This window comes from Filicampus tigris, chromosome 2, assembly GCF_054856515.1.
Source record: "Filicampus tigris isolate MCC_2025a chromosome 2, RoL_Ftig_1.0, whole genome shotgun sequence".
In the NCBI taxonomy this organism is placed as follows: domain Eukaryota; kingdom Metazoa; phylum Chordata; class Actinopteri; order Syngnathiformes; family Syngnathidae; genus Filicampus; species Filicampus tigris.
Window position 1 is genome coordinate 4,391,237 of NC_141218.1, and position 14,759 is coordinate 4,405,995.

The 14,759-nt window shown below is 43.4% G+C and overlaps 1 protein-coding gene across 1 annotated transcript in view; it reads left to right on the plus strand.

Annotated features, from left to right (window-relative positions):
* Window positions 1-959: 959 nt before the first annotated feature.
* The window catches only part of nrxn2b (neurexin 2b), a 337,476-nt gene continuing 323,676 nt past the window's right edge, over window positions 960-14,759 (plus strand). The window contains 2 exon segments of the mRNA XM_086012706.1: window positions 960-1,277; window positions 1,363-1,409. The gene's annotated coding sequence lies outside the window, so the exon portion shown is untranslated.

The following is a 14,759-nucleotide window of genomic DNA, read 5'->3' on the forward strand; positions in this document are numbered from 1 at the left end:
CCGCCCCCCCAAGTCAGAGGAGAGAGAGAGAGAGAGAGAGCGAGAGAGAGCAAGCGTGTACCGAGTGAAGACAGCTTTCAGCTTTCAGGCTTCTTTCCTCCTTTCGCTTGAGTTGAGTCAGGACTATGATTTGCTATCGGAGAGGAAAAGTAAGATAAGCAGAGGAGTGGAGCTCTTTCTGTCGGTCGCTGACCTCCATGCTTCTGTCGGCTGCCATCAGCCCCGAGCAAGCACACCTTCCACCTCTATGTCAACTTATTGGCTCAACATGGAGCACAAACACAGTACAGCTCAGGTCCACACTCCTACCGATGCATTGCAACGTAAACACGATTAAAACGACAACAACACATTTTTAGATGAATATCTCTTTCGCGGCTGGTTTCAGCTGTATATGTACCTAATATAGCGGCCAGTTGTGTGGAGACATTTACCGATAATGACGGCCATTTAATTAGCTGATCACATTCAAAGCGGCAACGGGAGGAGTGCAGGCACATGACACACTGCAGCTGCAGGCCTTGTTACTGTTGTTTTTTACCATCGCTATCGTCAATGTCACTCTATCGTCGCAAATAAGCCGCGGGGCGCTTGAAATCTATTTTGAGTTGACCCCGCACTGCCTCACAGCTCCACTTCATGTCTGTCTATCAATATATGGATTTAAAGGTCCATTAATGGAGCTATGATTTATATGCGTGCACAGTTATTGACGGGTTATCAAGCTAAATGGAAAGACATTACAGTGCTGTAGTACTAAATTTATGAGTACAGTTCAGTGAATACATGATTGTGGCACTGACTTGAACTGACGGACAATCGGATTCAGGTGAGCGGAGCACCAGGCTGCTGATTCGCTGACGCAACAAAAATAGGCGTGGCATGATAGCATCAGGTGAGTCGCTGATGTAACAAAAATAGGCGTGGCATGCTAGCACCAGGTGAAATGGATAGTGTGATCAAACAAAGCCACAGCAAGCAAAAAGAAACAACAAACAGCAGTGTACTATATGAAGTCCTCCTCGTTTCAAAGGGGAAATTGCAAGTTTTCACAAAAATGAATATTGAGCCTTTTCATGGCAGGCTTTTCAAGAATGAGTGGATATTGTGAGGATAGGTTGCCAACACTATACCTGCCTGGCTTGGTTTGAACCCAGAAAAGTATTATTTATGCATTCTGCATTTCCAAAGCAACGACAGGTAGCTAGCTCTGACTACCGCAAACTATCTATCTGAGGAGCAAAAGAGGATTTGTCCGTGAATAATAAGCATCTCTGGTAAGTAACATGTATTTTTATTTCAAATTTTTGTCATATTGCTAGATAAATATTGACCTGTCCTATTGATATTGAACTGCTGCAGGCAGCCGAAAGGATTCAGAAGTGACATGGAACTTTTTGGCTTGACAGGTATGTTGATCACCTCTTTGATTTTTTTATTGATTGTATGTTAACCCCCCCAAAAATCTTCACACTGACAGCATTCAGTGTATAGTCACACAACATTACAAATAAGCCATGCTACCAGCAGGCTTGGCTAACGTTGGCTTGTTTAAAGTGCGAGCACTGCTCTTTTCTTGAAGCTGGATATACATTTTCTGTGACAATTTATCACTACACATTCTCATAATGCCCTAATGATTTTCCATGTTTGATAATGGCGATGGGACTTGCGTAGTGAGGCTACAATCAAATCTTATTAGCAGTTTTAAACCTGTAAGATCCCTACTTCTTAGACTGCTGATTTATTTCCAGTTCTTTGGCCTCATCTTGCATTTTGGAACATTTACTGTTATAGTAACAGATTATATGCATAAGTCGTGATACCAACTTAGCAGCCGTGGCTAATGTTGGCTCTTTACAGTGCTAAGGCTAGCTTGTTATTGCTAGCACTGCTATTTTGTTGAAGCTGGATATGCGTTTTCAGTGGCAATTTCTCACTACACACTTTCATTATGCCCTTGAATGAATGGGCATGTTTGGCAACAGCGAAAGGGGATTAGCAAAGTGCGGCTACATTCAAATCTTGCTTGCAGTTTTAACGTTGTAAGCTCCCCATTTGTTGGACTGCTGATTTTTTTTTTCCCCAGTTCTCTGACCTCATCCTGCATTTTGTAACATTTAGTGTAACAGTACATTATAAGTCATACAACCAACCTGGCAGCTGTGGCTAACCTTGGCTTGTTAAACAGCGCTAAAGCTAGCTCTTTGTTGCTAGCACTGCTATTTTGTTGAAGATAGATAAGCATTTTCTGTGACAATTTATCACTCCACACTTTCACAATGGCCTTATGAATTCCCATGTTTGAGAATGGCCAAAGGGGATTCGCAAAGTGAGGCTACATTCAAATCTGGCTAGAAGTTTTAACATTGTAAGATCCTCATTTATTGGACTGCTGATTTTTTTTTTCCCAGTTCTCTGACCTCATCCTGCATTTTGTAACATTTAGTGTTACAGTAACAGTACATTATACGTCGTGCTACCAACCTGGCAGCTGTGGCTAACCTTGGCTTGTTTACAGTGCTAAAGCTAGCTCTTTATTGCTAGCACTGCTATTTTGTTGCAGCTAGATAAGCATTTTCTCTGACAATTCATCACTCCAGACTTTCACAATGCCCTTATGAATTGCCATGTATGAGAATGACCAAAGGGGATTAGCAAAGTGAGGCCACATTCAAATCTTGCGAGTAGTTTTAACGCTGTAAGATCCCCATTTATTGGAATGCTGATTTATTTCCTGTTCTCCGACCTCACCCCGCATTGGTCATTTGTAACTAATGTGCATAAGAAGTTATTTGTGCGGCTGCCAGAAGCAATGCTCTCTGTCCAAACAACCTGCTGCTGGGCCAAATAAGTCAATTAACGGGAAGAGAGCAACAAATGGACAAAGAGATGGATGCTCTCCTCCCTGGGACACACACGCAGGCCTAATTTGAGGTAATAAAAGACCCCGTCAAGCGTGACCCCTGCTGCGGAATGGAGTGTCGATGGATTGTCTGACTGGTCCGTGCAATTTTGTGTCAATTGGATGCTCACACGTCCAAAGATCTCATCGGCTTGATGTACACAAGCCAGTTCAGGGGGTGGGGGGCGTGGGGGGAGGGGAGAACAATACGTGACGCTTCAGGGTGGGTAGGGGTGTGTGTGTGTGTGTGGGGGGACAACAATACGTGACGCTTCGTGTTCATATTCCAACCTTATTGTGCTTGATGGAACATCTTAATTTACTCAAATATTAACTTGCAATCACTTTTGTGTCTCTGTTGGTCGCTCTCGTCCGTGATTTGTGGAAGAGGGGGATTATGGGTAATGGCCGGAGAACTCCCAGTGTCGGTTGTGTGATCTGATTCATGGCGGAGTGCAGCCAATTATAGCCATCACGTCACTTTGTTCAAGACTGCGGCTGCCTGCCTTCAGGAGCAGGAGGATATGGAGCAAACTTCAATCCATTCAAGGCCATCCACAACGGTACGAGTCACTCACAGCCACTTTGAAGCGAGGGCAACAGCGTCTCGGCCGTTGTCATGGCAACGCGCATCACCTACATCTACAAATTCTTCTTTTAGAAATGACGCAAACTTTGGCGAGGGAGACGAATAATATCGGCGCCGCTCTTTGACCGTTCTTCCATAAATCTGTGCTCATTTTCCCATTTCCTGCGACAAAGCTAATTTCCTCTGCATGCTTCCTTCATTAGCGCCCATAAGCTCCGGCGAATAAGATAATTGAGGGCTTCTTAAGATTTTCTAGGTGACATTGAGAGGGAGATTGGCTTCACTGTGTGGGTATAAGCTTTGCATAATATTTAATGACCACTCGTGCTCCTCGCTGTGGTGTCAGTATTAATTAATTCCCACTTTGGGGTAGCTGCATATGCACATTTGTGTCTGAGTGGAGGTTGAACTTGACTGTAAGACGCGGGGGGTGTCTCGTCTGCTTGCGTTCCGGCCGTGCGTGCAAGCAGTGTGCACGCATGCATCCCTGAGTGGCGACCGGACAGCTTGATTAGCTGGCTGCCCTGCATGGAGTTGTCCTTGAATAACCTTTTGGCGCACCTTCTTATTCTCTTGTTTGCATCAAGGCAGACATTACAGGGTGTCTCGTGGCAAAATTCTCACCGGGACGAATGTCTTTGGAGCAAATCCTCCCGTCTGCAGGGTGATGGATTGTCTGCCACATTTAAAAACTACTGCTACTGCTGACAGCTGCTTGCTATTCCACATGTCATCTTTCCCAGTTGCTCCCGATTAGCACCTGAACATATCTCCTGGCTAGAAAATTAAGTATTGATCTATTTCTCTTCTCTTGGTTCCTACCTGCCATCCCATCCTAACACACTTTCTGGGTTTTGATGCCACAAGCTGATGGAATTTCAAATGGGAGTTAGAGAGATGTTAACTGTGAGCAGAAAATGTACAACAATGACAGCCTTTAATGCATCGGTCGCAAGATGTCGTTTACTTTCTGCTCAGTGCAGGCAAAGAGTGATAGAAGATGTGTCAAAAATGTTCCAGGACGGGGGTCACGAACGATATACAGCGGTGCCTTCCCTTTGGAATGACCTTCCATTGAATGTTAGGCAAGCCCCTTCTCTGTCCATTTTTAAAACACATTTCTATTCTTTGGCTTTTGATCCAACCTGAGAGTGACAGTTTTCGGCTGTATTCCGGTGTCTATTGTATATAGTGTTTTGTGTTCATTTATTGCTATCACTGGTTGTATTATGACTATTTTGTTGTTGTATGTAAAGCTGTAGCTGTTGTGAAATGCGCTATATAAATAAAATGGTATTTTATTGTATAATGAAAAAAAACAAAGCCATTGGCATGTTAATGTTAGTTGCGATTTTAGAACCTATTATGCCAGGACTGTCCAAAGTACGGCCCGGGGCCCAAATGTGGCCCATGTTTTCTACCGGCCCACAGCCTCTGGCATAAAATTAATAATGAGTGGCCCATTAGTAGTGTTGACTGCAGTACAAAATACACATATAATGATATAAAAAGTTTCATATTTCACCACCAGATGGGAGCAGACCTTCGGGTGCTTTCGGCTGCGTCACCACCTGTGACTTGTAACAAATACCGTGACAAATTTAAGCAACTTGAAGCTGAATGGTCGGCCTACACACATTTTCACCTCACCAAATGTGGCCCTCTTTGTAAAAAAGTTTGGACACCCATGTTTTAAGCAAAAGGGTATTTGAAGACAAGTGATGGACCAACACATTCAGACAGATGATATAACAATACATACAAGCATATATTATTTATCCTCCATGAAAAATGATTGATACAGTATCGTTGTTTCTGCATCAGTGTACTATCCTGCCTCCTGGTGGCCAAGGCAGGCACCAGAAGGGATATCAATGGAATTGCAGACTCACAGATGTTTAATTGAAATAATTTTCATTCTATTGCGCCATTTTTTTCTTATTAAAAAACACAAACACATACATTTTGAATTTGGACACATATTTAGAATTTTGGGGGGGCTGGAATTGGATTATTGACATTTCCACTCATCTTAATGCGGAACGATGATTTGAGATGCAGATGTTTTGAGTTTAAAAAATGAAATAACATAAATAAAAATCAGGGGGATTAGGAAGGTTGTCCCAGGGTAGCGATGTTCTTCTTGGCCAGGTTTGTAGGATCTCGGCGTAGACGTGTTGATTTTATTTCCACGTTTGTGAAAGAAAAGCAAAGGCTTCAATATTTACACGAGCACATGACAGCAACTAGCTTCTCTCAGATGTTAAGGGTAGTTCCACATACATGCTTTAAGACGTGAGTTTATGACTTTATATTACTGGAAGGCAGTCCCTTGCACCTACATTGACTATTCTTTTTTGGTTAAACCATATTATATTTCAACCCACTACACTACCATTACAGTGTACTGTATTGTATATGTAGCGGATAACCGTCCCTTCATGTATGCGTGACCCGCTTAGAAGAGTAAAAACAAAAACAACTCATTTACATTTGGATCACATCTGCCCTCCTCTTCCCCGCCCGTTTCTGTTTGGCGAGAATCGACTTTGGGGTGCGACGGCCTCAGCGGCGACGGCGCAGAGTGTTTGTGACGGGCGGCGATGGCGTCGGCTCGCTGCTGTCGCGCAGAATTACTCGACATTCTGGCGGATGAAAGGGATGCCCGCTTCCTGCCTTGTGTGAGGAAGGCCGTTGCGAACCGCACACGAGAGGTCAACGACACGCCGATGATGATGTTTAAGAAATGTAATTGATGGTTATTCAAAGGTTTGAGGGTCCAACATCTATTCCAATCTGCCCATTTCTGTTCTCCGCTCACTGGCGTAACCATTGAGCAGACCGCTTTTGATGCTCAATGCCATCAATCCTTTTTTTCGGGCGAGGGCAGTAGCAACTAAATAAGTGTTGCACTGCACCACGCGGCTATCATGACTTATTGTGCCTGACAAGATAAAGCAACAATTTGACCTTTGTTTTTATTCATCATTCGCACTAGGTAAAAAAAAAAAAGAAAAAGGGGAGCCTTTTGTTTCAGGTACTACCTTTTGTCCATAAAAATCCTGCTGAACTTTCACACACCATAAACGAGCACAATGGGGACGGTGCCATTTTGTAAGCTTGAAGAAAAGACGCACATTAAAAGACGGCGGCAGAACAGATGGGATGTTGTGCTCTGTTGACAAAGCCTGGACTCGGTCCATTTATGCAGTCCACCACGGATTGTGCGGCAGGGAGAACAAGCAAATGGCGGCTGGATGCGATGCTAGCATCCAATTATTCAGTGTCAGGCAAAGGCTCTCCTCCACCAAGGCTGACTCAATTTGAAGAATTTCGACGGCGCAACTAGCAAATGTGCTTTCATTTGCAGTGGCGGCAAAGAGCCATGATTGAATGCCATTTTAATGAGCTTTCCCAATGAGGTGCCACCTGTTTTATCCAGATAATTGGATGATTGGCCACCCTTAAACGACCCAGGCTTGGCCACTGAGTCCTTTCCTTCCCTTCTTCGCTTCACATTACAATCTGTGTATACTGAAAAGTGGCTCTGTCACTGTAAATTATTCTGCCATCCACCATTTTTTTCCCCCATTGGCTCCCGGTTGCCATGGCTGCGGCGCACGCTCACGCGGCTCTTCGCTGCCTGCCCGCCTGCTAACGCCACTTCATTTTGCCATAATAGGTCTCAATCAGAGCAAATTAAGAAAGTCACCGCTTGCTGATGATACTTTGCCGCCGTCATAATGTGCCGGAGATCACACTGACAGTGAACTCCCGAAAGCAGCCATTTATATGATTGCATTCATTTCACATTGCTGTCTCGCCAAGTCGCCCGCAATATGATGGTCTGGATGGAAAATATACATAATAGTAGAATTTGTACTGCACAACAAGAGGGACTCAAGACTATAAAAACCCTCACCAAAATTTAGGTTACAGTAGAGAAGTGGAGCCTGTTTTTTGGGAACAGTTCCCCAAAATGCCACATCACACACAAATAATTTAAATACAATAGTTTGTGCTCCTGACTAACATCTTTGAACCTGAACAGTGTGACTACAGATTAATGGAATAAATGAGCGCTTAATCCCATCAAAGACTCCTCCGGAAGCCCCCCCCCCCATCCCCCATTAATCTGCCTATAATTGTACACATCCAACACCTAAAAACACAAAGTTGACCGCATGCGAAGAAAACACACTTGCTGCCTTGATAAAATTCACCTCGAGGTTAATAAATATGCTTTTACTTTTCTTTACACACACATATATATATATATATATATATATATATATATATATATATATATATATATATAAAATTACGCACAGTCTGTGTGTGTCTGGGTTGTTTAAGGGTGGCCAATCATCCAATTATTTAAATAATTAAAACAGGTGGCACCTCGTTGGCAAAGCTCATTAAAATAGCATAACAAACAAAACAAAACATATATATATATATATAAGTAGAATAAATCGATAGATGTTCCCAGCAGTACTCCAGCCCATGAAAAGGCATCCAGGTGGACCAAATTGAGCGGAAAATGTATATTTGAGAACACAGTGGAATGATCAGTATCAGTCGAAAACGTCCAAGCATTCAATACACTTTTATGACTGGTGTGATGTATTGGAGCACTCACACATGTTTGATCGACCTCATAAATGTCTCTAACAGGATATCTGTTGAACATAAATCCTAAACGGCACAGGTAAGCTGAGGAGAAGGAGGTGTTTTGTCCTGCTAAAGGGGCAAACACCATGGCTAGTAAATAATATAGTAAATACTGACGCTTTTATTCCCCAACACTCCCATCTGTCTGGCCTAGGGAGGTGAAATAAATACGGTTGGAGTGGAGGGGGGGGCGGGAGGCAGGCTTGGTGGCGATGGATCATCCAGCAGGGCCTTCAGCAGATGAAAAATGCAGATTTGAGACAAAAGGAACATCAGTTTGAATTGCGAGGCCTCCTGGGAGAGTCTGGCATTAGCAAAACAACCTCTCTGTATGCAACAAACTCTTCCCGCCGCTACAGGCGGATGTTTGGGGTGGGCGCGCCACTCAAAGTGGATTATTTTCATATGATTCCTCAAGGGAGGGGTGTTTAAATGTTAAATTGTTGCTAGGGAGGTGTACCAATGTGAAGGATTTGCGGCATCGGGATGAGCTTGGTGCCAATCGAGTTCTCGCAACCAATTTAAACTTTAGATGGATGTGGGAAGTTGGCCCATGGTTAATAAACACGGTGAATGGGCTTTTAAAAACGAAATAATACTAATATGTATGTATATGTACTGTATATGTATTTATGCCTGCATGTATGTGTATATATATTTGTGTATATATGTGTATACATATGTATATATGAATGTGTATATATATGTATATATATTATATGTAATGCAGTTTCCTTGTCGTTCGTCAAAGCAGCAGCCGTATCTAACCTTTACCTTTTGGTGAAAATATTCGTCCATGTTGGCTTTCTCAGTCGCTGTCCAATAGCGTAGCAGCGTATGCAAACTTGACGAGCGGGCTATTAGCCTTGGCGGAAGCCTCCGTTCTCCACGCTGCCTTTTTCGACTTGTTAAGTCTGCGCTTGATCTCGAGCGCGCCAGCGTTCATAATGAAGCAAGGCAGCGGGCGATCTGCTTTGAGGCAAATTTCCCGGCCGATTCCCTCTTTGAATTTGAAATGCTTTGAATAGAACCCAGTGCTGCTGAATGTATTAGTCCAGGCTGTAAAATGTACAGTGCTGATTTTTTTTTTTTTTTTTTTTCCTGAACTACAGTCTCTGAGGATAAAAAGGCAGGTAGTGATGGGTAAAAATAAAGTCCAATGAGTGGAATTGCTTCGCATTGGATCCAAACTTTGGAACAGTGTAAAGAAAAAAAACCCCACAATGAAATTACTTCAAATTGTTCACACTGTGGAACACTGGAGTTTTTTTTGGGTCTGCTTTGCACTGGTTTCCCAAATTTGCACAGTCCCCCCCAGGCTCATCAGTTGGTTTGTCCACTGCAATGCTCTCCATTTGATACCCCACAATGCCTTGTTGGATGTTAAGAAAAGCTGGGACTTGTGTTATTGTGCTCTTGACTTTTCATCAAAACTTTACTCCCTGGCAACCTTGTCGCCAGGCAACACGAGCGAGGTTCACCAAGGGGAGAGAGCTTCTTCTGAAAGTCTCCTCTTAACATCCACTTTGTTAACTCCGTTCGGAGTCTGAAAGCCACTGCGAGGCAGACCCAGCAAAAGCGGGCGAGGGTTTGCGTTGGATTCGTTGGCTGCACGAAGAGAGGTCCCGCCGACCACCGCGTCGCGCTTGGTGCCGTGCGTCGGCTAGTTAGAGGACCCGAAGACTCTTGGTTTTAGAGCTCTTACACTGCAGAGCTGCAATTACACATTAATGCCAGCTCACTGACGGGCAATCAACACTCCATTAGCCTGACGCGCATATGACACACACACACACACACACACACGCAAGAATAAGCTCCCCTCCCTTCGCTGCCGGCAACCACAATTCTGGAGGGAAAACAAATCACGACTGACTGCTCCAGCTTCTTTTTTTTTTTTTTTTTTGTATGCTCCTCCTTTTCTCTCTCTCTTCCGAGTCCTTAAATTCATACTGCATCTCAACTTCCCAAAGGGTAAGTTTACCATTTTTTTTTTTATTATCGTATTCCAGCACATGAAAATGATCATGTAATACTCTGCCTGAGGTTGAGCGTAAATGTGATATTCATGCCCAAAGGCGTTTTCTATCATGTTAAGTGGAAAATCTGTCACGGATAGGTGACTGGCAGAAATGAGCACGCACGCACGCACGCACGCACGCACGCGCGTGTGAAACATGCTAATCAGCAAACACGGTCCCAAACACGAAAGATGAATGAGCAAAAGTTATTCTTTTAAAAAAAAGCAACACTGTGTATCCCAGCTTGTCATTTTCCATACTGCATCATCTTTTCATCCGGGCGAAGTTTGCAGACATTTTTGTCAGGGGTCTTAAACTTCATCATGCTTTCTAGGAAAACGTGAACCCAACCCTCAAGTGGGCCATGATTGATGCTGATAACTAACAAAGGACTACAGATGAAGGCTTTTAATCTTAACCTCAAAAAATGCGGCTCAATTTTACCGTGCCGCTTATTGGCGCTACCTATGGTACTAATAGGGCGGAGCTTGGAACCCCGTGTTACAATGATTGGCCGAGAGAAGCAGGAGGTATAAAAATGCCGGACAAAAACAAAGAAACCGTTGACTTGAGCACGCCTCCGTGGGATCTGTCACTCCAATTACGTTGACGGTTTGACCCACTGGCACACAACGGCGCCACACTTCCCAACAATCTCCACTACAAGGCCCACACACGCATACACACAAGCTCCACTTGCCGAGACTTTCACAGCCAACGTGCGCAGCAGCAGGGGGTGGGAGTTGCTTCCCGGCTCATCAAGACACGTAAGCGTCGACATCGCCGCATGCAGCGCCACACTTCAAAAGTGGCTGATTTCCCCAAAATATCCAAATGCCACAACAAACTCTTTGCAAATGCACCCTAACCCTTCCTTTTTATTCCAGTGACCCAGTTCCTTTATTACAGCTTTGGTGTGTTTTTGTTTTTTTTCTAAGGACCACCAGACGAATATAATGGAATGGATCAAATGGAATCAAATTTAATGTCATTGCGCTTGCACGCGAGCAAGAGCAACAAAATTCTTAACAGTTACACCATGTCCGAGAGACGTAAAAAAAAAAGAATGACCGACATAGGGAGACGGAACGGGACGCTTGACAGGTCGCCAGACACAGCCCCGATTATCTTAGATGAAAAAGAGAAACGAAAGCAGAGGGGGAACAAACAAGTCCCAAGCTATGCTCCTATAAGAGGGAGTGTGAGGGGGGGGGGGGGGATCACAGTGTGAGTTTGAACACAGTATGGGATGTAAACATCCACAGCAGTGAATTCAATTTAGTCTCATCACATGGCTTTTTTTCTCCCCCCCAAAAAACTTGTTCTTTCCTAACTTTATGACTTTGTTTTCCCGCCAAAACGGCAACTTTTGAATTCCTATGGCAGTTAGGGGTACGTTGTCAACCAGTGCAATGACTAATATATCCCTGATTTGAGATCTTAAACAGCTTTTGAGTACAAGATAAAAGATGAGGCGGTGAATTTTGGCTTTTGATGTTGATCTCGAGGGAGAGAAATGCCAAACTGTTGGAAGTGGCACAAGTTGAGGCACCTCACACTCGAACATAGTATGTATATATATATAAGGTAAAAGCAGACAATTTGCCGCCGTAGCTAGTAGAAAGTGTGTGTTGCGATCGTGAAAAACGATGACGCGGCTCATGGAGTGAATGATGAACGCCGTGTAAAAAAAGTCGCAGATGTTCAACTTGAGTTTGTTTTATTAGCATGCTAGTCACCATACTGTATGTAGATGCACTTTAAGAATAAATCCCGGTTTGAGATCCTCCTAGTTCGTGTAGTCAAGAAACACCAATACAATGTTTTTAAATGATCCCAAATTCAGCATTCTTGTTGTCATCGCTCAAAAAGCCTCCGTCGAAGACAACAATTCATGACTCCACTTGGTTTTGAGAGCATGGCTTGATTTTGACACTTCAAGACGCCATCGTGTTCTTTAACGGGCTGCAATTCTCCCCACCAGACCGCCACGATCCACATGCTTAATGTGACGTATGATAATGACTTTTTTGTGCACTCTTCCCTCACTTGACATATGTCTCTGTCACGCCACGATAAATACAGAAGCTTTCTCGGCCAGATTGATTTGTTTTATTCAGCGATTTCTCGGTTGAAGTAGAACAGCTAAAAACTATCTCGGCACTTAGTTTGTTTTTCTTTTGTTGAACAACAGGAACAGGCAGTTAATTTTTAACAATGTTGCCATGATTCACGATCGTTTGTTTGAATAGCAATTTTAGACTGCCACATTGCATAAGGCCTCTCCTGAAGATGAGCAATTTAGATTTTAACAATCTTGGCCACCATCAACCCGTATCAAACTTACCACTTTTAAGGAAAAAATGTTTTTAATCATTTTAATGACTTTTTAGCCATTTGTAATATTTGTGAAAAAGTATCATTCTGGGTTTAGTGTAAGTCATAGCACAGAGTGCCCTTGTTAAGATTTTAAATGATTTTAGAAGTAACCTTGATTGCCATAAATTAACGGTGTTGGTAACGCTAGATCTAAGCACTGTTTTTGATATGGAAGACTACATCATTCTTTTAAATAGACTAAAACTGCCTGGCCTCTCTGGTGCTGTACACAAATGTTTTTTAGACTACCTCACTGAGAGAGGTTTTATGATGGTTTAGATACATGCTTCTCGAAAGTCTATGAAGTAACATGTGGTGTGCCTCACGGGTCAATTTTAAGTCCTTTATTGTTTGATTTATATATCGCTGACATTGGGCCAAAACCTTGTAATTCACATTTCAGTGAATTTCATTTTTTTTCAAAAATACAATACAATACAATTTTATTTACTATACTATTGGTCAGTCCACACACGTGGGTGTTACTTTTACACATTATTGACCACTTTAAAGTGTTGAAAATGGCTTTCTTTCTTTCACAATGCCATGCTAATGGTTTAAAAAACTTGCCATTTTTGGGGTCTCTTGAAAAGTGACCGTTTTGGAGGTACAAGGTTTTGGCCCATTGCCCGCGATACGCTCCCTTTTGGATGTGTCATTAGGAGGAAGAGGATTGAGGGATATCTGATGTATCCTCTACGTCCTGTAGCTCCTCGATGGTGACGTATGAAAACGGCAGTGTGCCATTAGGACTTCAAATCTTTTCATCCCTTGATTGTTTTCGTTTGATTATAGATATTTTCTTTAGGTCTGTTCTATTTGCGGCAGTATATGATACCAAAAAAGACTTGATTCCACTGGCTTATGGTTACTACACTGAACCAAACCTGTATCTAAGGTTTGCACTGCCGTAGGCATCCACATAACTTAAGCATTTCACAACTGCCTTTGGCTACATGGAGAAAATTAAAACGTTATGATGGCTCTTGGGCGGCACGGTGGTCGACTTGTTAGCACGTCCGCCTCACAGTTCAGAGGTCGTGGGTACGATCCCGGCCCCGGCCTCCCTGTGTGGAGTTTGCGTGTTCTCCCCGTGCCTGCATGGGTTTTCTCCGGGTACTCTGGTTTCCTCCCACATTCCAAAAACATGCATGGTAAGTTGATTGGACTCTCTAAATTGCCCCTAGGTGTGATTGTGAGTGCGGATGTTTGTCTTTGTGTGCCCTGCAATTGGCTGGCAACCAATTCAGGGTGTCCCCCGCCTACTGCCCGAAGAAAGCGGGGATAGGCTCCAGCACGCCCCGCGACCCTTGTGAGGATGAGCGGTATCGATAATGGATGGATGGATGGATGGATGATGGTTCTTCACAGTTTTTCACATTCAACGTAATGCAGAAGCAACAGATACACATTTTGGACGTACTGTATTTACGAGTTATTCCCAAAGACCCAAAGAGAGAAACTTTTAACTAAAGTATGAACGCTGTCTCTACATCAGAGTTCAGGAACTCCTGTTCCTGAGCCATAACGTGCCTGGTTTAGATGTCTCCGTCCTCCAACACACCTGCTTCAAATAATCAGGATCGTTCAGGCTTCTGCAGAGCTTGCTGCTGAGCTGACTATTTCCTGACTATTTGAATGAGGTGTGTTGGAGGAGGGAATGATCTAAAAGAGGCAGGATTTGGTTCTCGAGGGACCGGAGATCCCGACCCCTGCTCTACATTATCACCATCAAATGAAAAACCTGGATGCTATTTTTTTTGGGATGGATTGATTACTGTAATGTCTTGCTTTCTGGGCTTCCTCGAAAGAGCATTTCATGTATAGAATTGCTACAGAATTCGGCAGCACTTGTCCTAAGACTAGAAGGCGAGTGCATATTACACCGATTTTAAAATCGCTGCAGTGGCTCCTCGTGTGTTTCTGGATTCCCTTCAAGTTTTTTTTTTATTTTTTTTTTACTGATTTTTTTTTTTTTTAAGGAGACACCAAAAGCACTCCAAGCGTCTGTTTCTGATGTTCGCTGCCGCGAAGGCATATCTAAACTGACTTTACTTTGCGAGCTTGGCACTCAGACGCACCAGCGACTGTTTGCACATGAAAGCCCCCCCTCCAGGAACAAAAAAAGAAGGCAAAATGAAAGGCAGCACAGGCATCAAACACGACTCCAGTAACTCTGCTCGGTGTATAA